At 43.1% G+C, this 23,835-nt stretch overlaps 1 protein-coding gene across 2 annotated transcripts in view; it reads left to right on the top strand.

Moving 5' to 3' along the window:
- Window positions 1-8,808: 8,808 nt before the first annotated feature.
- LOC112222421 (nerve growth factor) overlaps window positions 8,809-23,835 on the top strand; it is an 82,546-nt gene continuing 67,519 nt past the window's right edge. For both annotated transcript variants that reach the window (XM_042304337.1, XM_042304336.1), the window contains exon 1: window positions 8,809-8,964. The gene's annotated coding sequence lies outside the window, so the exon portion shown is untranslated. The remainder of the gene's footprint in view (window positions 8,965-23,835) is intronic.

Here is a 23,835-nt window from a genome sequence, read left to right on the forward strand (position 1 = left end):
CTTGGTCATGTGCATACTGTAGTATACTCCACTATTTCCTGTCTTGGTCATGTGCATACTGTAGTATATTCTACTATTTCCTGTCTTGGTCATGTGCATACTGTAGTATACTCCACTATTTCCTGTCTTGGTCATGTGCATACTGTAGTATACTCCACTATTTCCTGTCTTGGTCATGTGCATACTGTAGTATATTCATATTTCCTGTCTGTAGTATATTCTACTATTTCCTGTCTTGGTCATGTGCATACTGTAGTATACTCCACTATTTCCTGTCTTGGTCATGTGCATACTGTAGTATATTCTACTATTTCCTGTCTTGGTCATGTGCATACTGTAGTATATTCTACTATTTCCTGTCTTGGTCATGTGCATACTGTAGTATACTCCACTATTTCCTGTCTTGGTCATGTGCATACTGTAGTATATTCTACTATTCCCTGTCTTGGTCATGTGCATACTGTAGTATACTCCACTATTTCCTGTCTTGGTCATGTGCATACTGTAGTATACTCCACTATTTCCTGTCTTGGTCATGTGTATACTGTAGTATATTCTACTATTTCCTGTCTTGGTCATGTGCATACTGTAGTATACTCCACTATTTCCTGTCTTGGTCATGTGCATACTGTAGTATACTCCACTATTTCCTGTCTTGGTCATGTGCATACTGTAGTATACTCCACTATTTCCTGTCTTGGTCATGTGCATACTGTAGTATACTCCACTATTTCCTGTCTTGGTCATGTGCATACTGTAGTATATTCTACTATTTCCTGTCTTGGTCATGTGCATACTGTAGTATACTCCACTATTTCCTGTCTTGGTCATGTGCATACTGTAGTATATTCTACTATTTCCTGTCTTGGTCATGTGCATACTGTAGTATACTCCACTATTTCCTGTCTTGGTCATGTGCATACTGTAGTATACTCCACTATTTCCTGTCTTGGTCATGTGCATACTGTAGTATACTCCACTATTTCCTGTCTTGGTCATGTGCATACTGTAATATACTCCACTATTTCATGTCTTGGTCATGTGCATACTGTAGTATACTCCACTATTTCCTGTCTTGGTCATGTGCATACTGTAATATACTCCACTATTTCATGTCTTGGTCATGTGCATACTGTAGTATACTCCACTATTTCCTGTCTTGGTCATGTCTTGCATGTGCATACTGTAGTATACTCCACTATTTCCTGTCTTGGTCATGTGCATACTGTAGTATACTCCACTATTTCCTGTCTTGGTCATGTGCATACTGTAGTATACTCCACTATTTCCCTGTCTTGGTCATGTGCATACTGTAGTATATTCTACTATTTCCTGTCTTGGTCATGTGCATACTCCACTATTTCCTGTCTTGGTCATGTGCATATTCTACTATTTCCTGTCTTGGTCATGTGCATACTGTAGTATACTCCACTATTTCCTGTCTTGGTCATGTGCATGCTGTAGTATACTCCACTATTTCATGTCTTGGTCATGTGCATACTGTAGTATACTCCACTATTTCCTGTCTTGGTCATTTGCATACTGTAGTATACTCCACTATTTCCTGTCTTGGTCACTATTTCCTGTCTGTCTTGGTCATGTGCATACTGTAGTATATTCTACTATTTCCTGTCTTGGTCATGTGCATACTGTAGTATACTCCACTATTTCCTGTCTTGGTCATGTGCATACTGTAATATACTCCACTATTTCCTGTCTTGGTCATGTGCATACTGTAGTATACTCCACTATTTCCTGTCTTGGTGCATGTGTATACTGTATGTCTTGGTCATGTGCATACTGTAGTATATTCTACTATTTCCTGTCTTGGTCATGTGCATACTGTAGTATACTCCACTATTTCCTGTCTTGGTCATGTGCATACTGTAATATACTCCACTATTTCCTGTCTTGGTCATGTGCATACTGTAGTATACTCCACTATTTCCTGTCTTGGTCATGTGCATGTAGTATACTGTGCATACTGTAGTATACTCCACTATTTCCTGTCTTGGTCATGTGCATACTGTAGTATACTCCACTATTCCCTGTCTTGGTCATGTGCATACTGTAGTATACTCCACTATTTCCTGTCTGTCTTGGTCATGTGCATACTGTAGTATACTCCACTATTTCCTGTCTTGTCTTGGCATCATGTCCACTATTTCCTGTCTTGGTCATGTGCATACATACTATTTCCTGTCTTGGTCATGTGCATACTGTAGTATACACTATTTCCTGTCTTGGTCATGTGCATACTGTAGTATACTCCACTATTTCCTGTCTTGGTCATGTGCATACTGTAGCATATTTCCTTCTCCACTATTTCCTGTCTTGGTCATGTGCATACTGTAGTATACTCCACTATTTCCTGTCTTGGTCATGTGCATACTGTAGTATACTCCACTATTTCATGTCTTGGTCATGTGCATACTGTAGTATACTCCACTATTTCCTGTCTTGGTCATTTGCATACTGTAGTATACTCCACTATTTCCTGTCTTGGTCATGTGCATACTGTAGTATATTCTACTATTTCCTGTCTTGGTCATGTGCATACTGTAGTATACTCCACTATTTCCTGTCTTGGTCATGTGCATACTGTAATATACTCCACTATTTCCTGTCTTGGTCATGTGCATACTGTAGTATACTCCACTATTTCCTTTCTTGGTCATGTGCATACTGTAGTATATTCCACTATTTCCTGTCTTGGTCATGTGCATACTGTAGTATACTCCACTATTTCCTGTTTTGTTAAATTACTTCAGAAAATGTGAAGCTCCATATCAGATTCCTGTATTCAGGCTTCCTTATTGCTTTACAGATGTTTACTTCAGTAAATGTGAAACTCAAGTTATCTAGATCTGGGAAATCTAGATCTGGGATATCTGGACCTGGTAAATCTAGACCTGGGAAATCTAGACCTGGGAAATCTAGACCTGGTATATGTACACCTGGTATATCTAGACCTGGTATATCTAGACCTGGGAAATCTAGACCTGGGAACTCTAGACCTGGTATATCTAGACCTGGTATATCTAGACCTGGTAAATCTAGACCTGGGAAATCTAGACCTGGTATATCTAGTCCTGGTATATATAGACCTGGTAAATCTAGACCTGGGAAATCTAGACCTGGTATATCTAGACCTGGTATATCTAGACCTGGTAAATATAGACCTGGGAAATCTAGACCTGGTATATCTAGACCTGGTAAATCTAGACCTGGTGTATCTAGGCCTGGGAAATATAGACCTGGTATATCTAGACCTGGGATATGTTTCGTATTGCGTCAGACAACAACATTGACGAATACGCTGATTCGGTGAGCGAGTTCATTAGAACGTGCGTTGAAGATGTCGTTCCCATAGCAACGATTAAATCATTCCCAAACCAGAAACCGTGGATTGATGGCAGCATTCGCGTGAAACGGAAAGCCCGAACCACTGCTTTTAATCAGGGCAAGGTGACCGGAAACATGACCGAATACAAACAGTGTTACTATTCCCTCCGCAAGGCAATCAAACAAGCTAAGCGTCAGTATAGAGACAAAGTAGAATCTCAATTCAACGGCTCAGACACAAGAGGTATGTGGCAGGGTCTACAGTCAATCACGGATTACAAAAAGAAAACCAGCCCAGTCACGGACCAGGATGTCTTGCTCCCAGGCAGACTAAATAACTTTTTTGCCCGCTTTGAGGACAATACAGTGCCACTGACACGGCCCGCAACTAAAACATGCGGACTCTCCTTCACTGCAGCCGACGTGAGGAAAACATTTAAACGTGTCAACCCTCGCAAGGCTGCAGGCCCAGACGGCATCCCCAGCCGCGCCCTCAGAGCATGCGCAGACCAGCTGGCTGGTGTGTTTATGGACATATTCAATCAATCCCTATCCCAGTCTGTTGTTCCCACATGCTTCAAGAGGGCCACCATTGTTCCTGTTCCCAAGAAAGCTAAGGTAACTGAGCTAAACGACTACCGCCCCGTAGCACTCACTTCCGTCATCATGAAGTGCTTTGAGAGACTAGTCAAGGACCATATCACCTCCACCCTACCTGACACTCTAGACCCACTCCAATTTGCTTACCGCCCAAATAGGTCCACAGACGATGCAATCTCAAACACACTGCACACTGCCCTAACCCATCTGGACAAGAGGAATACCTATGTGAGAATGCTGTTCATCGACTACAGCTCGGCATTTAACACCATAGTGCCCTCCAAGCACGTCATCAAGCTCGAGACCCTGGGTCTCAACCCCGCCCTGTGCAACTGGGTACTGGACTTCCTGACGGGCCGCCCCCAGGTGGTGAGGGTAGGCAACAACATTTACACCCCGCTGATCCTCAACACTGGGGCCCAACAAGGGTGCGTTCTGAGCCCTCTCCTGTACTCCCTGTTCACCCACGACTGCATGGCCACGCACGCCTCCAACTCAATCATCAAGTTTGCGGATGACACAACAGTGGTAGGCTTGATTACCAACAACGACGAGACGGCCTACAGGGAGGAGGTGAGGGCCCTCGGAGTGTGGTGTCAGGAAAATAACCTCACACTCAACGTCAACAAAACTAAGGAGATGATTGTGGACTTCAGGAAACAGCAGAGGGAACACCCCCCTATCCACATTGATGGAACAGTAGTGGAGAGGGTAGTAAGTTTTAAGTTCCTCGGCGTACACATCACAGACAAACTGAATTGGTCCACCCACACAGACAGCATCGTGAAGAAGGCGCAACAGCGCCTCTTCAACCTCAGGAGGCTGAAGAAATTCGGCTTGTCACCAAAAGCACTCACAAACTTCTACAGATGCACAATCGAGGGCATCCTGTCGGGCTGTATCACCGCCTGGTACGGCAACTGCTCCGCCCACAACCGTAAGGCTCTCCAGAGGCTCTCGTAAGGTAGTAGTTTTGGAATTGTTAGCTAGATTACTTGTTGGTTATTACTGCATTGTTGGAACTAGAAGCACAAGCATTTCGCTACACTCGCATTAACATCTGCTAACCATGTGTATGTGACAATTAAAATTTGATTTGATTTGATTTTGATTTGGTATATCTAGACCTGGGAAATCTAGACCTAGGAAATCTAGACCTGGTATATCTAGACCTGGTATATCTAGACCTGGGAAATCTAGACCTGGGAAATCTAGACCTGGTATATCTAGACCTGGCAAATCTAGACCTGGGAAATCTAGACCTGGTATATCTAGACCTGGTATATCTAGACCTGGTAAATCTAGACCTGGGAAATCTAGACCTGGTATATCTAGACCTGGTAAATATAGACCTGGTAAATATAGACCTGGGAAATCTAGATCTGGGATATTTAGACCTGGGATATCTAGACCTGGGAAATCTAGATCTGGGATATCCTGATATTGGACAACTCAGTGTATTGTAAAGCATCCCATAAGGAAACTGACAACATCCCAGAAGTCTACCATCGAGGTACAGTGGAGCTCTCCAGGTCCATTGAATCTTTTTTTTATTTCACCTTTATTGAACTAGGTAGGCCAGGCCAGATCACCTTTATTGAACTATTGAACTCATTTACAACTGTGACCTGGCCAAGATAAAGCATAGCAGTTCGACACAAACAACAACACAGAGTTACACATAAACAAACGTACAGTCAACATCACAATAGAAAAATCTATGTACAGTGTGTGCAAATGTAGAAGAGTAGGGAGGTAAGGCAATAAATAGGCCATAGAGGCAAAATAATTATCATTTAGCAATTAACACTGGAGTGTGCAGATGACGAATGTGCAAGTAGAGATACTAGCGTGCAAAAGATAAAGAGCTGATGCTTAAAATTAGAGAGGGAGATATAAGACTCCAGCTTCAGTGATTTTTTTCAATTTGTTCCAGTCATTGGCAGCAGAGAACTGGAAGGAAAGGCAGGCAAAGTAAGTGTTGGCTTTGGGGATTACCCGTGTAATATACCTGCTGGAGCGTGTGCTACAGGTGGGTGTTGCAATGGTGACCAGTGAGCTGAGATAAAGCGGGGCTTTACCTAGCAAAGTGTTGTAGATGACCTGGAGCCAGTGGGTTTGGCGACGAATATGTAGTGAGGGCCAGCCAACGAGAGCATACAGGTCGCACTGGTGGGTAGTATATGGGGATTTGGTGAAAACAACGGATTGCACTGTGATAGACTGTATCCAGTTTGCTGAGTAGAGTGTTGGAGGCTATTTTGTAAATGACATCGCTGAAATCAAGGATCGGCAGGATAGTCAGTTTTATGAGGGTATGTTTGGCAGCATGAGTGAAGGAGGCTTTGTTGTGTAATAGGAAGCCGATTCTAGATTTAATTTTGGATTGGAGATGTTTGATGTGAGTCTGGAAGGAGAGTTTACAGTCTAGCCAGACACCTAGGTATTTGTAGTTGTCCACATAAGTCAGAACCGTCAAGAGTAGTGATGCTAGACGGGCGGACAGGTGCTGGTAGTGATCGGTTGAAGAGCATGCATTTAGTTTTACTTGCATTTAAAAGCAGTTGGAGGCCATGGAAGCAGTGTTGTATGGCATTGAAGCTCGTTTGGAGGTTTGGTAACACAGTGTCCAAAGAAGGGCCAGAAGTATACAGAATGGTGTCGTCTGCGTAAAGGTGGATCAGAAAATCACCAGCAGCGAGAGCGACATCACTGATATATACAGAGAAAAGAGTCGGCCCAAGACTGGAACCCTGTGGCACCCCCATAGAGACTGCCAGAGGTCCGGACAACAGGCCCTCCGATTTGACATACCGAACTCTATCTGAGAAGTAGTTGGTGAACCAGGTGAGGCAATCATTTGAGAAACCAAGGCTATTGAGTCTGCCGATAAGAATGCTGTGATTGACAGAGTCGAAAGCCTTGGCCAGGTTGATGAAGACGGCTGCACAGTACTGTCTTTTCTCGTTGGCGGTTATGATATTGTTTAGGAACTTGAGCGTGGCTGAGGTGCACCCATGATCAGCTCGGAAACCAGATTGAATAGTGGAGATGGTAACGATGGGATTCAAAATGGTTGATGATCTGTTTGTTAACTTGGCTTTCGAAGATTTTAGAAAGGCAGGGCAGGATGGATATCGGTCTATAACAGTTTGGGTCTAGAGTGTCTCCCCCTTTGCAGAGGGGGATGACCGTGGCAGCTTTCCAATCGTTGGGGATCTCAGATGATACAACAGAGAGGTTGAACAGGCTAGTAATAGAGGTTGCAACAATTAGGAATTAGTGCTACAGGATGCAAATTTCTGTTTGAAAAACGTAGCCTTAGCTTTCCTAACTGACTTTCCTAACTGAATATTGGTTCCTGACTTCCCTGAAAAAAATATATAAATAATAAATAATATGCATATCGCGGGGGCTATTCGATGCTAAAGCAGAACGCCAAAATCAAATCAAATCAAATGTATTTATATAGCCCTTCGTACATCAGCTGATATCTCAAAGTGCTGTACAGAAACCCAGCCTAAAACCCCAAACAGCAAGCAATGCAGGTGTTGAAGCATGTTGGCTAGGAAAAACTCCCTAGAAAGGCCAGAACCTAGGATGGAACCTAGAGAGGAACCAGGCTAAGAGGGGTGGCCAGTCCTCTTCTGGCTGTGGAGATTATAACAGAACATGGACAAGATGTTCAAATGTTCATAAATGACCAGCATGGTCAAATAATGGGACAGGTAGCACGCTACAGGATGTTTTTATGATGGTCAAGGGCAGTCAAGTCTGGGGTGAACCAAGGGCTATATCTGTTCTTAGTTGTTGTTTTTTTTCAATTGGGCATGTTTATTTAAGATGGCGAGGAAAGCACTTTTAAAGAGCAACCAGGCATCTTCTAAAGACGTAATGAGATCAATACCCTTCCAGGATACCCGGGCCAGGTCTATTAGAAAGGCCTACTCGCTGAAGTGTTTTAGGGAGCGTTTGACAGTGATGAGGAGTGATCGTTTGACCGCGGACCCATCACGCACGCAGGCAATGAGGCAGTGATTGCTGAGAACGCTGAGGTGTATTTAGAGGGCAAGTTGGTCAGGATTATATCTAACAGGGTGCCCATGGTTACGGATTTAGGATAGTACCTGGTAGGTTCCTTAATAATTTGTGTGAGATTGAGAGCATCTAGCTTAGATTGTAGGATGGCCGGGGTGTTAAGCATATCCCAGTTTAGGCCACCCAACAGCACGAGCTCTGAAGATAAATAGGGGGCAATCAGTTCACATATGGTGTCCAGGGCACAGCAATGGGCTGAAGGGGGTCTATAACAAGCGGCAACAGTGAGAGACTTGTTTCTGGAAAGGTGTATTTTTTAAAGTAGAAGATTGAATTGTTTGGGCACAGACCTGGATAGTATGACAGAACTCTGCAGGCTATCTCTGCAGTAAATTGCAACAATGGTAGAATAGCTCTAACATTGAGGCACAGTGGAGCCCTCCAGGGCCATTGAATAGCTCTATCATTGAGGCACAGTGGAGCTCTCCAGGTCAGTTCAATAGCTCTATCATTGAGGCACAGTGGAGCTCTCCAGGTCCATTGAATAGCTCTACCATTGAGGCACAGTGGAGTTCTCCAAGGTCCATTGAATAGCTCTACCATTGAGGCACAGTGGAGCTCTCCAGGCCCATTGAATAGCTCCAACATTGAGGCACAGTGGGGCTCTCCAGGGCCATTGAATAGCTCCAACATTGAGGCACAGTGGAGCTCTCCAGGCGGGCAGGGAGAGAGGAGAGGTAGGCACTAGGACCTACGGGCAGCCTAACGGGAGGGTGGGAGTATCTATGGGACTCCTCTGTAACTTTCAGAACAATTTTTCCCAAAGAGAGTGGGAGGCTTTAAAAAGAGGACGTCGGATTGGGAGTTTGGGATAATTCTGACGGAGAGGACAGTGAGAAGTTGAATATATCACTCTTTGGTTCACTGAAGGAGGAGAGAGGGAGCGAGGGAGAGAGGGACCAAGGGAGAGCATAGACGGAGGTAAGAGCACACGCAAAGTTTTCCTGTGCTGTTCACGGTGTATCTGTGTGTATCTGTGTGTCTCTGTGTGTGTGTGTGTTTGTGTGTGTGTGTGTGTGTGTGTGTGTGTGTGTGTGTGTGTGTGTGTGTGTGTGTGTGTGTGTGTGTGTGTGTGTGTGTGTGTGTGTGTGTGTGTGTGTGTGTGTGTGTGTGTGTGTGTGTGTGTGTGTGTGTGTGTAATATCATGTCTGTTTTGCCCATACCTGTCATTAAGTGAAATTTGATCCTTCGAGTTTCATTTGTAGCAAACAGAAGCTAAATAGGAGGTCCCACAGCACTGCCAACCAGAGGTAACTAATCACTGTCTAAAGTACAGGAGAATAAAATACTGTGTTTCTATCTTTAGAACAGAGGTTCAACAGAACATGACTTGGAACTGTGACAGACAGGGTTTTCATGTGAATGGTTGTGCAGATGTAAGTGTATATAGTTGGAACTATGACAGATGGGGTTTTCAGGTGAATGGATGTGTAGATGTAAATGTATATAGTTGGAACTATGACAGATGGGGTTTTCAGGTGAATGGATGTGTAGATGTAAATGTATATAGTTGTAGTGATCCTGTTCTCTATGCTGTGACCCTGTGTTAGTTAAACAGTCAGTCTGTTACCTGTTAGAAAGAGGTGGGAGAGGGGGAAGGTAGGAGAGGAGATGGATGGAGGGGGTAGGGAGGGAGGTAGGTGGGAGAGTGGGAAGGGAGGAGAGGGGATGGATGGAGGGGGTAGGGAGGGAGGTAGGGAGGGAGGGAGAAGAGAGAGGTGGGGAAAGGGAGGGAGGGAGGTGGGAGAGTGGGAAGGGAGGAGAGGGGATGGAGGGAGGGAGGGAGGGAGGGACAGAGGTAGGGTGGTGGGAGGGAGAAGAGTGAGGAGGATAGAATAGGGAACGGAGAGAGGGTAGGGGGAGGGAGGGAGGTGGGAGAGTGGGAAGGGAGGAGAGGGGATGGAGGGAGGGACAGAGGTAGGGGGAGGGAGGGAGAAGAGAGAGGAGGATAGAATAGGGAAAGGAGAGAGGGTAGGGGGGAGGGGGTAGGGAGGGAGGTAGGGAGGGAGGGAGAAGAGAAGGGGGATAGAATAGGGAAAGGAGAGAGGGTAGGGGGAGTGGAGGGGAGTTCCAACTTCAATGGGAGCAGGCTCAGTGTTGAGAAAACTCAAGCAACCTCAGGTTACGCAAACTCTCTCTCTTTCTCTCACTCCTTTGTCTCTCCTCTCTTAAACTCAAATTCAAGCTGCTTTATTGGCATGAGAATCATTGTGTCAATATTGCCAAAATAACCATTTATAAAATATACATCGTAATAAAATAATACATGATAATAATTCTTAAATAATTACTATGTAATTGAAATAACAACAATAGAATGGTAACAGTCAATAGTATACATAGATAAATGTAATAAATTATGGGGACAATAGAAGCCTAAACAAGGAAAATGAACATGCTACTATTATGACTACGAGAATAAATGCTACCACTAGCAGCATTTATACCTGTAATATATAGATATATATATACTAGCTACTAAAACTTTAACTAACAAACGGTCATCATCACCATTATGTCAGTACTACACCTGTCATCATCATTACTACTACTTCTACCACCTCTATCATTAAACTACTACCCATACCACTACCCATACCACCATCAGCCCTACTACCCATACCACCAAAAACAAAAAGAATTATAACTATAATTATTATAATAATAAGAAGAAGAATAGTAATTATAATAATAATTATCATAAAAATAATACTAATAATTGTAATTATAATAATAATAATAAATAATATTAATAATGATAATAAAAATAATAATAATAATAATAATAAAAACTAAAATAATTATAACTATAATGATTATAATAATATGAAGAATAAGAATAGTAATTCTAATAATAATTATAATAAAAAATAACACTAATAATTGTAATTATAATAATAATTATTATAATAATTATAATTAAAATAATAATAATAGTATTAAAAATATTAAAAATACAAATTATTATTATTATTATTATAATTACACTGACTTTTTAGTCATTTGGACACTCTTATCCAAAGCAATTTAGAGGAGCAGTTATGATTAAGTGCCTTGCTCAAGGGCATAATGATAAGATTTTTTCACCTCGTCGGCTCAGGAATTCATCCAATAATAACAAGTAAGTTACTGATTACTATGCAATAACCATGTATTTTTATGTCTGCCGGTTCATATTTGTGTTTCTGTTAGGGCCATTTAGTCGGCTTTGAGATTTTGTTTCGTTTTTCCAATGTTGTAAATATGAGTCATTTGATTGGTTCATGATTTTGTTTATTTGAATTCTTTCTTTTGAATCAGTCCTGGTGTCCGCTTGGTTGGTGACACCAGCTGACTGAGAAGGCTCATTTTTGGGCTGAGCTCTTGGGTTTGAAGTGATTTAGATTGGAGACTTTGGACTTGAATTTACAGTGCATTCGGGAAAGTTTTCAGACCTTGACTTTTTCCACATTTTGAAGCCTTATTCTAAAATGGATTGAATCATTGTTTCCCTTCATCAATCTACACACAATACCCCATAATGACAAAGCAAAAACAGGTTTTTAGAAATGTTTGCTAATTTATAAAAAATAAAAAAATTGAAATATCACATTTACATAAGTATTCAGACCTTTTACTCAGTGCTTTGTTGAAGCGCCTTTGGCAGCGATTACAGCCTGGAGTCTTCTTGCGTATGATGCTACAAGCTTGCCACACCTGTATTTGGGGAGTTTCTCCCATTCTTCTCTGCAGATGCTGTCGAGCTCTGTCAGCTTGGACGGAGAGTGTTGCTGAACAGCTATTTTCAGGTCTGTCCAGAGATGTTCAATCGGGTTCAAGTCCAGGCTCTGGCTGGGCCACTCAAGGACACTCAGAGACTTGTCCCGAAGCCCCCCCGTAAGAGGGTCAGAGGCAGATAATCCCAGTGGAGAGGGGAGCCGGCCATGTAGACACAGCAAGGGTGTTTCATCGTTCCAGTGCCTTTCCGTTCACCTTCACACCCCTGGGCCAGACTACACTCAATCACAGAGATTAGTCTTCAGTAAAGGTTGAGACAGAGTCTGCGTCTCTCACATGGTTAGCCAGACCGTTCCATAAACATTTAGCAATATAAGACAAATCCCTGACTCCAGCTGTTTGCTTAGATATTCTAGGGACAATAAGGAGGCCTGCATATTGTGACCATTGCGTATGTGTAGGTATGTACGGCAGGACAAAATAGGAGAGAGAGGTAAGAGCAAACCCATGTAATGCTTTGTTGGTTAGCAGTAAAACCTTGAAATCAGCCCTAACCTTAGCCTTAACAGGAAGATAATGTAGAGAGGCTAGCACTGCAGTAAAAGTATACTTTTTTGTGGTTCTAGTCAAGATTCTAGCAGCCGTGTTTAACACTAACTGAAGTGTACTTAGTGCTTTATCCGGGTAGCCGGAGAGTAGAGCATTGCATTAGTCTAATCTAGAAGTGACAAAAGCATGGATTAGCTTTTCTGCATTTTTTTACAGAAAGTTTCAGATTTTTGCAATGTTACGAAGATGGAAAAAAAGCTGTCCTTGAAATATTCTTGATATGTTCATCTAAAGAGTGATCAGGGTCCAGAGTAACACCAAGGTCCTTCAGTTTTATTTGAGACAACTGTATAACCATCAAGATACATGTTCAGATCCAACAGCAGATCCCTTTATTTCTTGGGACTTGGGAACCAGCCTCTCTGTTTTATCCGATGTCTGAAACACAGGCTTCCAGGGATGGCAATTTTGGGGCTTCACCATGTTTCACCGAAATGTACAGCTGTGTGTCATCCGCATAGCAGTGAAAGTTAACATTGTGTGTTACTAATGACATCACCAAGAGGTACAATATATAGTGGTCCTAAAACGGAACCTTGAGGAACATCGACACTTACAATTGATGTGTCAGAGGACAAACCATCCACAGAGACGAACTGATATCTCTCTGACAGAGAAGATCTAAACCAGGCCAGAACTTGTCCCTGTAGACCAATTAGGGTTTCCAATCTCTCCAAAAGAATATGGTGATCGATGGTGTCAAAAGATGGGGTCTAAAACCAGTCTGAAGTGTTTCGTATACATTATTTGTCTTCAGGAAGGCAGTGAGCTTTTAAAAATAACAAATTGAGAGAAATGGAAGATTTGATATATTACTGCCAATTTTAGTGCATTTGGTACACATCCGGAGGATAGAGAGCCGTTTATTATGTTCATCATAGGAGGGCCAAGCAGAGGAAGTAGCTCTTTCTGTAGTTTAATTGGAATAGGTTCCAGTTGGAAGGTTTAGAGGCCATGACTATTTTCACAAATGTGTCAATAGATAGAGGATTACAAATCTAGAGTGTCTCCATTGATCCTAGGTCCTGGCAGTTCTGTACAGACTCACGACAACTGAGCTTTGGAGAAACATTCAGGTTCAATGAGAAGTCCGTAATTTTATTTTTAATGATCATGATCTTTTTGGCGAAGTTTATGAATTCATCACTGCTGAAGTAAAAGCCATCCTCTCTTGGGGAATGCTGCTTTTTTGTTAGCTTTGTGAAAGTATCAAAAATAAATGTAGAATTGTTCTCATTCTCCTCAATTAGGTTGGAAAAATAGGATGAACGAGCAGCAGTGAGGGCTCTTCGATACTGCACAGTACTGTCAGTCCAAGCTAGTCGGAAGTCTTCCAGTTTGGTGTAGCGCCATTTCCGTTACAATTTTCTGTAAGTTTACTTCAGGGCATTTTTCTACTTGGGTATTTTCTGTAAGTTTACTTCAGGGCATTTTTCTACTTGGGTATTTTCTGTAAGTTTACTTCAGGGCATTTTTCTACTTGGGTATTTTCTGTAAGTTTACTTCAGGGCATTTTTCTACTTGGGTATTTTCTGTAAGTTTACTTCAGGGCATTTTTCTACTTGGGTATTTTCTGTAAGTTTACTTCAGGGCATTTTTCTACTTGGGTATTTTCTGTATACCACGGAGCTTATTTCTTGTGACAAATATTTTTTGTTTTTGGGGGTGCGACTGCATCTAGGGTATTACACAAGATTAAATGGAGTTCCTCAGTTAGGTGGTTAACTGATGTTTGTACTCTGACGTCCTTGGGTAGGCGGGGGAGTCTGGAAGGGCATCTAGGAATGTTTAGGTTGTCCAAGAATATATAGCATGGCTTTTGATTGGTTGAGGTCTGAGTAGATACATGTGATTTGTGATTGCAAACATAATAAGATGGTGGTCCGATAGTCCAGGATTATGAGGAGAAATATTTAGATCCACAATATTTATTCCACGGGACAAAACTATATCCAGGGTGTGACTGTGGCAATGAGTAGGTCAAAAGACATGTTTGGAAGAAAAAAAAACACTGAGTCACCTTTTGGGTCTGTGGATTTTTTTCATGTGAATATTGAAGTCACCAAAAATTATAATATTATCTGCCATGACTACAAGGTCCGATAGGAATTCAGGGAACTGAGTGAGGAATGCTGTATATGGCCCAGGAGGCCTGTAAACAGTAGCTATAAAAAAGGATTGAGTAGGCTGCATAGATTTCATGACTTGAAGCTCAAAATACAAAAACGCAGTCGTCATTTTTGGGGGGTAAATAAAAATGTGCTGTCGTAAATGTTAGCAACACCTCCGCCTTTGCGGGAGGCACAGGATAGGGTCACTAGTGTAACCAGCAGGAGAGGCCTCAATTAAAACAGTAAATGCATCAGGCTTAAGCCATGTTTCAGTCAGGCCAATCACATCAAGGTTATGATTAGTGATTAGTTCATTGACTATGACTGCATTAGAAGTGAGGGATCTAACATTATTTCGCGATTATTTTGAGATGTGAGATATCACAATCTCTTTCAATAATGACAGGAATGGAGGAGGTCTTTATTCCAGTGAGATTGCTAAGGCGAACACCTCCATGTTTAGTTTTGCCCAACCTAGATTGAGGCACAGACACAGTCTCAATGGGGATAGCTGAGCTGACTACACGGACTGTGCTAGTGGCAGACTCCACTAAACTGGCAGGCTGGCAAACAGCCTGCTGCCTGGCCTGCACCCTATCTCATTGTGGAGCTAGAGGAGTTAGAGTCCTGTCTATGTTCATGAGAGCACCCCTCCAGCTAGGATGGAGTCCGTCACTCCTCAGCAGGCCAGGCTTGATCCTTTTTGTGGGTGAGTCCCAAAAAAAGGTACAATTATCTACACATTCTATCTTTTGGGAGGGTAGGAAACAGTTTTCAACCAGCGATTGAGTTGTGAGACTCTGCTGTAGAGCTCATCACTCCCCCTAACCGAGCTAACGGTGGCAGTTTTCGGTGGCTCAGACCCTGTAAAGGGTGGAGGAGAGACCAGAGAATACTCGGCCTCTGACTACGACTCGGCGTGTCAGACCCTGTAAAGGGTGGAGGAAAGACCAGAGAAGACTCGGCCTCTGACTATGACTCAGCGTCTCAGACCCTGTAAAGGGTGTAGGAGAGACCAGAGAAGACTCGGCCTCTGACTACGACTCGGCGTCTCAGACCCTGTAAAGGGTGTAGGAGAGACCAGAGACTCGGCCTCTGAAGACTCCTGTAAAGGCCTCTGACTACGACTCGGCGTCTCAGACCCTGTAAAGGGTGGAGGAGAGACCAGAGAAGACTCGGCCTCTGACTACGACTCGGCGTCTCAGACCCTGTAAAGGGTGGAGGAGAGACCAGAAAAGACTCGGCCTCTGACTACGACTTTGCGTCTCAGACCCTGTAAAGGGTGGAGGAGAGACCAGAGAAGACTCGGCCTCTGACTACAACTCGACGTCTCAGACCCTGTAAAGGTCTATTGTCCGGCTGCAGGGGGATGGTGTAGTGTTAATATTACTACTACTACTACTACTTTTCGGCTGGTGGAGGTCCTGTAGAACAATATTTACCTTTAGAGAATTTTTCATCCTTATTTTTCATAGCTGTCTATTTACCACCACAAATTGATGCTGGTACTAACACAGCACTCAATGATCTGTATAAACCCATAAAATGCTCATCCGGAGGCGGCGCTCCTAATGGCCGGGTACTTTAATGCAAGTAAACTTAAATCAGTTTTACCTCATTTCTACCAGCATGTTAAATGTGCAACCAGAGGGGAAAAAAACTCTTGACCACCATTACTCCACACAGAGAGACGAGAAGGAAGGTCTCCCTCACCCTCCATTTGGCAAGTCTGACCATAACTCTATCCTCTTGATTGTTACTTACTAAAGGATTTAGTACCAGTGACTCGCTCAATACGGAAGTGGTCAGATGAAGCAGATGCTAAACTACAGGACTGTTTTCCTGTCACAAACTGGAATATGTTCAGGGATTCATCCGATGGCATTGAGCAGTACACTACATCAGTCACTGGCTTCATCAATAAGTGCATCGACAATGTAGTCCCCACAGTGACATTACGTACATACCCCAACCAGGAGCAATGGATTACAGGCAACATCCGCACTGAGCTAAATGGTAGAGATCTAATCCTACTACACCGGCTCCAACACTCGTCAGATGTGGCAGAGCATGAAAACTGTTATTGACTTCAAAGGGAAGCACAGCCGCGAGGTCCCCAGTGACACGAGCCTACCAGATGAGCTAAATTACTTCTATGTGCGCTTTGAGGCAAGCAACACTGAAGCATACATGAGAGCACCAGCTGTTCCGGATGACTGTGTGATCATGCTTTCAGTAGCCGATGTGAGTAAGACCTTTTAAACAGGTCAACATTCACAAGGCCACAGGGCCAGACGGACTACTAGGACACGTACCCAGAGCATGCGCTGACCAGCTGGCAAGTTTCTTCACTGAGATTTTCAACCTATCCCTGCCTCAGTCTGTAATACTAACTTGTTACAAGCAGACCACCATAGTCCCTGTGCCCAAGAACTCCAAGCTAACCTGCCTAAATGACTATCGCCCCATAGCACTCACATCTACAGTGGGGCAAAAAAGTATTTAGTCAGCCACCAATTGTGCAAGTTCTCCCACTTAAAAAGATGAGAGGCCTGTAATTTTCATCATAGGTACACTTCAACTACGACAGACAAAATGAGAAAAAAAATCCAGAAATTCACATTGTAGGATTTTGTTATGAATTTATTTGCAAATTATGGTGGAAAATAAGTATTTGGTCACCTACAAACAAGCAAGATTTCTGGCTCTCACAGACCTGTAACTTCTTCTTTAAGAGGCTCCTCTGTCCTCCACTCGTTACCTGTATTAATGGCACCTGTTTGAACTTGTTATCAGTATAAAAGACACCTAAAGCCCTCTACAACATCTGCATTAAGGTGAGTAACATTCGAAGCTAGCTCCCAGTACCAAAAAGGTCAGGTGGAGGGATCTACATGGAGCCACTAACAGCTTGTTGGGTCAACCCAGGAGTTAGACAAGGGTGTCCTTTCTGTCATGAGTGAAACTGTGCATCATTTTTTTTACCCTTATTTTACCAGGTAAGTTGACTGAGACGTTCTCATTTACAGCAACGACCTGGGGAATAGTTACAGGGGAGAGGGGATGAAGGGGCGGCAGGGTAGCCTAGTGGTTAGAGTGTAGAGGTGGCAGGTAGGTGGCAATTTGTTCTTAACTGACTTGCCTAGTTAAATAAAATTAAGAAATATATAATGTAAAAAAATGAATGAGTCAATTGGAAGCTGAGGATGATTAGGTGACAACGATGGTATGAGGGTCAGGACACCAGGGATAACAGCCCTATTATTACGATAAGTTCCATGGGATCTTTAGTGACCACAGAGAGTCAGGACATCGGTTTAACATCCTAGCTGAAAGACAGCACCCTACACAGGTGTCACGAACTGGCTCGAAGTCCGTAACAAAAATGGAGACAATGTGGAGATTAGGAATGGAACAAAAATGTATTTATTAACTGAAGTAACGTAAATACAATAAACAATGGTGTCAGTAGTCAGTAGTGTGAGTGGTTGTGTGCATAGATGTGATAATGAGGGGTGTTGAAAGGTGCAAAAGCAATCAAACAAAACGGCCACAAAAATGCCACAACCAAAATCCAACAGTTTGTCTGCATGGAGAGTCTCCTCAATGAATGGGAAAGAGGTGTATTTATCCCGGGACACACCCGAGCCCAGGTGTGTCCCATTTCGCTGACGACCCTCCCGGCTCCGCCCACCGACATCCTATTAAGGAAAATGAGCAAAAAGAAAGAATTCCGCAGACAGAGTGGGAGGGGCGTCACACAGGGTTCCCAATCACTACCCTGGAGCATTGGGATATTTTAGACTAGAGGAAAGAGTGAGACAGAGTGGGAGGGGCGTCACACAGGGCATTGTTCCCAATCACTACCCTGGGGCATTGGGATATTTTAGACTAGAGGAAAGAGTGCCTCCTACTGGCCCTCCAACACCACTTCCAGAAGCATCTGGTCTCCCATCCATTGACCAACCCTGCTTTGCTTCAGAAGCAAGCCAGCAGTGCGATGCAGGGTGGAATGCTGCTGGTTAATGCCATTAATGTCTCTGTTGAAATATCTATGTGAGAGGTTGGGGGTGGAGCTTAATGCTGGGATGTTAATAATGGGGTACAGGTATTCGAATGAGGAAAAAGCCAAATGTGTGTCGTTGAATTTTTTGCTTGGTCAGGCAAAGTTGTCTATTTGGCTAAGAAGGAGGAACAGGGTCAAAGGTTGAGGGGATAACAGACTATTATTTAATGGGATGGTCTCTGTGCACCTTGGGGTGGAATTTGAGTTCTGTGGGAGAAAAGAAAGTGTGGAGATGTTTTAAGAAGATATGGTCGGGGAAGCATTCTGTACAGCAGGGGAAGATGGGTTGTACAGTGGTAGAAGTGGGGAGGTTTTGGTTATTTTAATAAAATGAGGAGGTATCATTAAAGAAAGACAAAAAGTCTAAAGTAATTCTCTCTCTCTCTCTCTCATTACACAAGCATCAGAGATCCAACCTTCACGGTGTGTGTCTGAATTCATGACCATGTTAGTAGGGCGGGGTGTGCTAAACACGGACCTAATGCCTGCCCCACCTCCAACCAGGGAATTCCTCACACGCTTCTGACAGGAATGTTACCGCCATGAACATGTATACACACACACACACACACACACACACACACACACACACACACACACACACACACACACACACACACACACACACACACACACACACACAACAGAGAAAAGAGCGGGAGAGAGCAAAAGTCACTCTCTGCTGTCATCAACATGTTTCCCCAGAGATTACATTAATTATAGCCATGTTACACAGTGCCATCCGTTTTGTCACCAAAGCCCCATATACCACCCACCATTGCGACCTGTATGCTCTCGTTGGCTGGTCCTCGCTACATATTCATCGCCAGACCCACTGGCTCCAGGTCATCTATAAGTCTTTGCTAGGTAAAGCTCCGACTTATCTCAGTTCACTGGTCACGATAACACCGACCTGTAGCACGCGCTCCAACAGGGATATTTCACTGGTCATCCCCTAAGCCAACCTCCTTTTGCCGCCTCTCCTTCCAGTTCTCTGCTGACTGGAACGAACTGCAAAAACCACTGAAGTTGGAGACTTTAATCTCCCTCACTAACTTCAAGCATCGGCTGTCAGAGCAGCTAACCGATCACTGCAGCTGTACATAGTCCATCGGTAAATAGCCCACCCAATCTACCATCCCCATTCTGTTTTTATTTTATTTACTTTTCTGCTCTACTTGCACATCATCATCTGCCCATCTATCACTCCCGTGTTAATGCTAAATTGTAATTATTCGCCACTATGGCCTATTTTTGCCTTACCTCCTTACTTCATTTGCACACACTGTATATAGACTTTTCTATTGTGTTATTGACTGTACGTTTGTGTAACTCTGTGTTGCTGTTTGTGTCACACTGCTTTTCTTTATCTTGGCCAGGTCACAGTTGTAAATGAGAACTTGTTCTCAAACTGGCCTACCTGGTTAAATAAAGGTGATCTGGTCTACCTGGTTAAATAAAGGTGAAATAAATAAAGAAGTTTGATTGTATTGATATTCTCAGCCTTAGGAACAGTTGTCTATTTTGTTTTCTAAATATTGAGTCACTGAAACTGAAAAAGTGCATCCCCCCTGTATGTAATGGAATTTTCAGTAAAATAAAATCTACAGTATTTTTAAAACCTCTTATAAAAATTGGATTTGTAGCATAAACTGGGAATTTGATATTTCTGACTGATATTATGATTGTCTGTTTGTTTCATATCTGCAAAGTAGTTCAAACGCTATCAGTTCCACTTTAATAAGTTTATCACAACTCTAGTTGACTTGATGGGTCAACAGACAACACTACATTACAAGGTTATTACAACTCTAGTTGACTTGATGGGTCAACAGACAACACTACATTACAAGGTTATTACAACTCTAGTTGACTTGATGGGTCAACAGACAACGCTACATTACAAGGTTATTACAACTCTAGTTGACTTGTCATCTCCTCCTCATTTGCATATTTACCAGAGTGCATTCCCTTTCGAGTGAAATATGATAATTATGGGTGTGGTTTTGGGTTAAATTGACACGGGTTATTAACATCAACACTGGAGTTATTTTACACCAATGTAGAGTAACAACATGAAACATGTACTACACACTACTGCCACAGCTACTGGTCTACTGCAGTGAAAACACTCATTATTCACTACAGCTACTTAAAATCCGACTTCAACTCTTACACAGCTATTCCTTTGTTCGAACCGGACCCCATTCCTTTGTTCCAAAAAGCTCTGTGAGACGTTTAGGCATCCTGGTGAGATTGAGACAAAGAGAATATCGACAGGCACTCCCCTCTGTTCTATTGGCAAATGTCCAGTCACTGGAGAATAAGATGGATGATTTTAGTTTGAGAGTTTTTCTTCACAGAAACTGGAAAAGCTGCAATATTATATGCCTCGCAGAGATGTGGTTGAATGACTCTATGCACATAGGAATCAGGGGTACAACTGGACAAAGGAGGCCTCTGGCAAGTCCAAAGGAGTCCAAAGGAGGAGGGGTGTGTCGCTTCATAAACAACAACTGGTGCACTGCTTCCAGTGTGAAGGAAATCTCCAGCTTTTGTCTACCTGATATAGAATACCTCATGGTAAGCTGCAGACCCTTTTATCTACCAAGAGTTCTTATCCGTAATCATCACGGCTGTCTTCATCCCTCCATAAACAAACAAGAAACCTCTCACCCAGAGGCAGAGACTTGAAACCATTCTACCTCACTTTCACTAACACGTCTCTTGCTCCACTAGGGGTGCTAAATATCCACACCACTTTTATTCTACTCACAGAAATGCATACAAGGCCCTCCCTCGTCCTCCCTTTGGCGCATCTGACCATGACTCTATTCTCCTGCTTCCTGTTTACAAACAAAAGCTCAAACAGGAAGTATCAGTGACACGCTCAATATGGAAGTGGTTCAATGAAGCGGACACAAGGCTACAAGACTGTTTTTCTAGTAGAGACTTGGATATATTCCGGGATTCATTCGATGGCATTGAGGAGTTTACCGCATCAGTCACGAATTCATCAACAAGTGCATAGATGACGTCATCCCCACAGGGACTATAAGAACCTATCCAAACCAAAAACCATGGAATACTGGCAATATCCTGGCCTGAATGCTAGAGCTACCTCTTTCAAGAAATGGACAAGGACTTGAACGCAACAACAGAGCCTGGTACGACATCCGACAAAAGCCTCAAAAGATGAGGAAATGTTGGACGGGCAGGGAGGCTGATTCAAATAGGAATCCTGACTTAATCAAGTGGTGATTAAAAAGCTCAGCCATGTGCTCCTTGTCAGTAACAACCACATGCCCAGCCAAGACAATGCAGGAGTGGATTTGGTAGAATGGGGGAAACTCCCCAAATACAGGTGTGCCATGCTTGTAGCGTCATACCCAAGAAGCTAATCATTTCTAAAAGCTAGTAATCACTTTGTCATGATGGGGTATGTGTAGATTGAGGAAAATATTTATTTAATCCATTTTAGAATAAAGCCCTAATGTAACAAAATGTGGAAATGTCAAGGGGCCATCTAATGCACATTCAGATGTCATAAATCAGCACTGCAGAGCTCTCCCTGTCCTCTGCCGTGCCTTGATAGTATTACTGTTGATGATATCTGGAAATGTGCATGTACACCCTGGCCCATCTACTAGCCCCAATTCTGACTTGTGCTATGATATCTGCTTCACTGATTTCTGCTCTCGTAAAAGCCTGAGTTTTCTTCACGTTAACACTAGAAGCTTATTACCTAAAATGTATCAATTGAAAGTGTGGGTTCACAGCTCCAATACAGATGTGTTGATCATTACTGAGACGTACTTAAGGAAGAGTGTTGTGATGTTAACCTTCCTGGTTATAACCGTTTTTTGGCAAGACAGATCTTCCAAAGGTGGAGGAGTGGCAATCTTTACCTTCAGTGCTCGGTTGTCTCAACCAAGTCTGTCCCCAAAGATTCTGATTTTCTGGTTTTAAGCAGTAAACTTTCAAATAGCTCTTTGTTGACTGTTGCTGGGTGTTATTGTCCTCCATCGCCCTATTATCGTACCCTAAGCTCTCTCCTGGCCCCTTACACTAAGTCTGAATTTGACCTAAACTGCGACATGCTTAAACCACCTGACCAAGACCTAAAGCAATAATGGGACTCCCTAAATCTTTCTCAGATGATTACCAATCCCACACGGTATGACTCCAAACACCCAGAAAAGGCTACTCTCCTCGATGTCATCCTCACAAATAATCCTGATATATATCAGTCTGGTGTTTTCTGTAATGACCTTAGTGATCACAGTTTTACAGCCTGTTTTTTGTAAAGCTGCTCAGTGAAACGACCTGTCCTGATTTGTCATAGACGCTAAAAACTTCAATGAGCAAGCCTTCCTTAATGAGCAAGCCTTCCTTAATGAACTGGCCATCCTTAATGAGCAAGCCTTCCTTCATGAGCAAGCCTTCCTTCATGAGCAAGCCTTCCTTCATGAGCAAGCCTTCCTTAATGAGCAAGCCTTCCTTAATGAGCAAGCCTTCCTTAATGAGCAAGCCTTCCTTATTGAGCAAGCCTTCCTTAATGAGCAAGCCTTCCTTAATGAACTGGCCTTCCTTAATGAGCAAGCCTTCCTTAATGAGCAAGCCTTCCTTCATGAGCAAGCCTTCCTTCATGAGCAAGCCTTCCTTCATGAGCAAGCCTTCCTTAATGAGCAAGCCTTCCTTAATGAGCAAGCCTCCCTTCATGAACTAGCCTCTGTAATTTGGTATAGAATCAGCTTGATCCCCTCTGTCGAAGATGCTTGGACCTTCTTTTTTTATATTTTCAATGGTATTGTTAACAAACACAGCCCCATAAAGAAAATGAGAATTAAAAACAGGTTCTACCTGTTACTCCACCTAAAGAATTCCAAAGGCATTCCAAAGGCTCGGCACACGCCTCCTCTGGCTCTCGTTCAGGCAAATGAGAAATAAGTGCACTCAGGGAATCCTGAGTCCTCTACTATAAAGGCCTGTTTTGTGAAGTGCTGCAGAGATGGTTGTCCTTCTGGAAAGTTCTCCCATCTCTACATAGGAACTCGAGAGCTCTGGCAGCGTGACCATTGGGTTCTTGGTCACCTCCCTGACCAAGACCCTTCTCCCCTGATTGCTCAGTTTGGCCAGCTCTAGGAAGAGTCTTGGTGGTTCCAAAACTTCTTCCATTTAAGAATGATGGGAGGTCACTGTGTTCTTGGGGACCTTCAATGCTGCAGAAATGTTTTGGTACCCTTCCCCAGATCTATGCCTTGACACAATCCTGTCTCAGAGCTCTAT

The sequence above is a fragment of the Oncorhynchus tshawytscha genome, linkage group LG22 (genome assembly GCF_018296145.1).
Source record: "Oncorhynchus tshawytscha isolate Ot180627B linkage group LG22, Otsh_v2.0, whole genome shotgun sequence".
Lineage (NCBI taxonomy): Eukaryota > Metazoa > Chordata > Actinopteri > Salmoniformes > Salmonidae > Oncorhynchus > Oncorhynchus tshawytscha.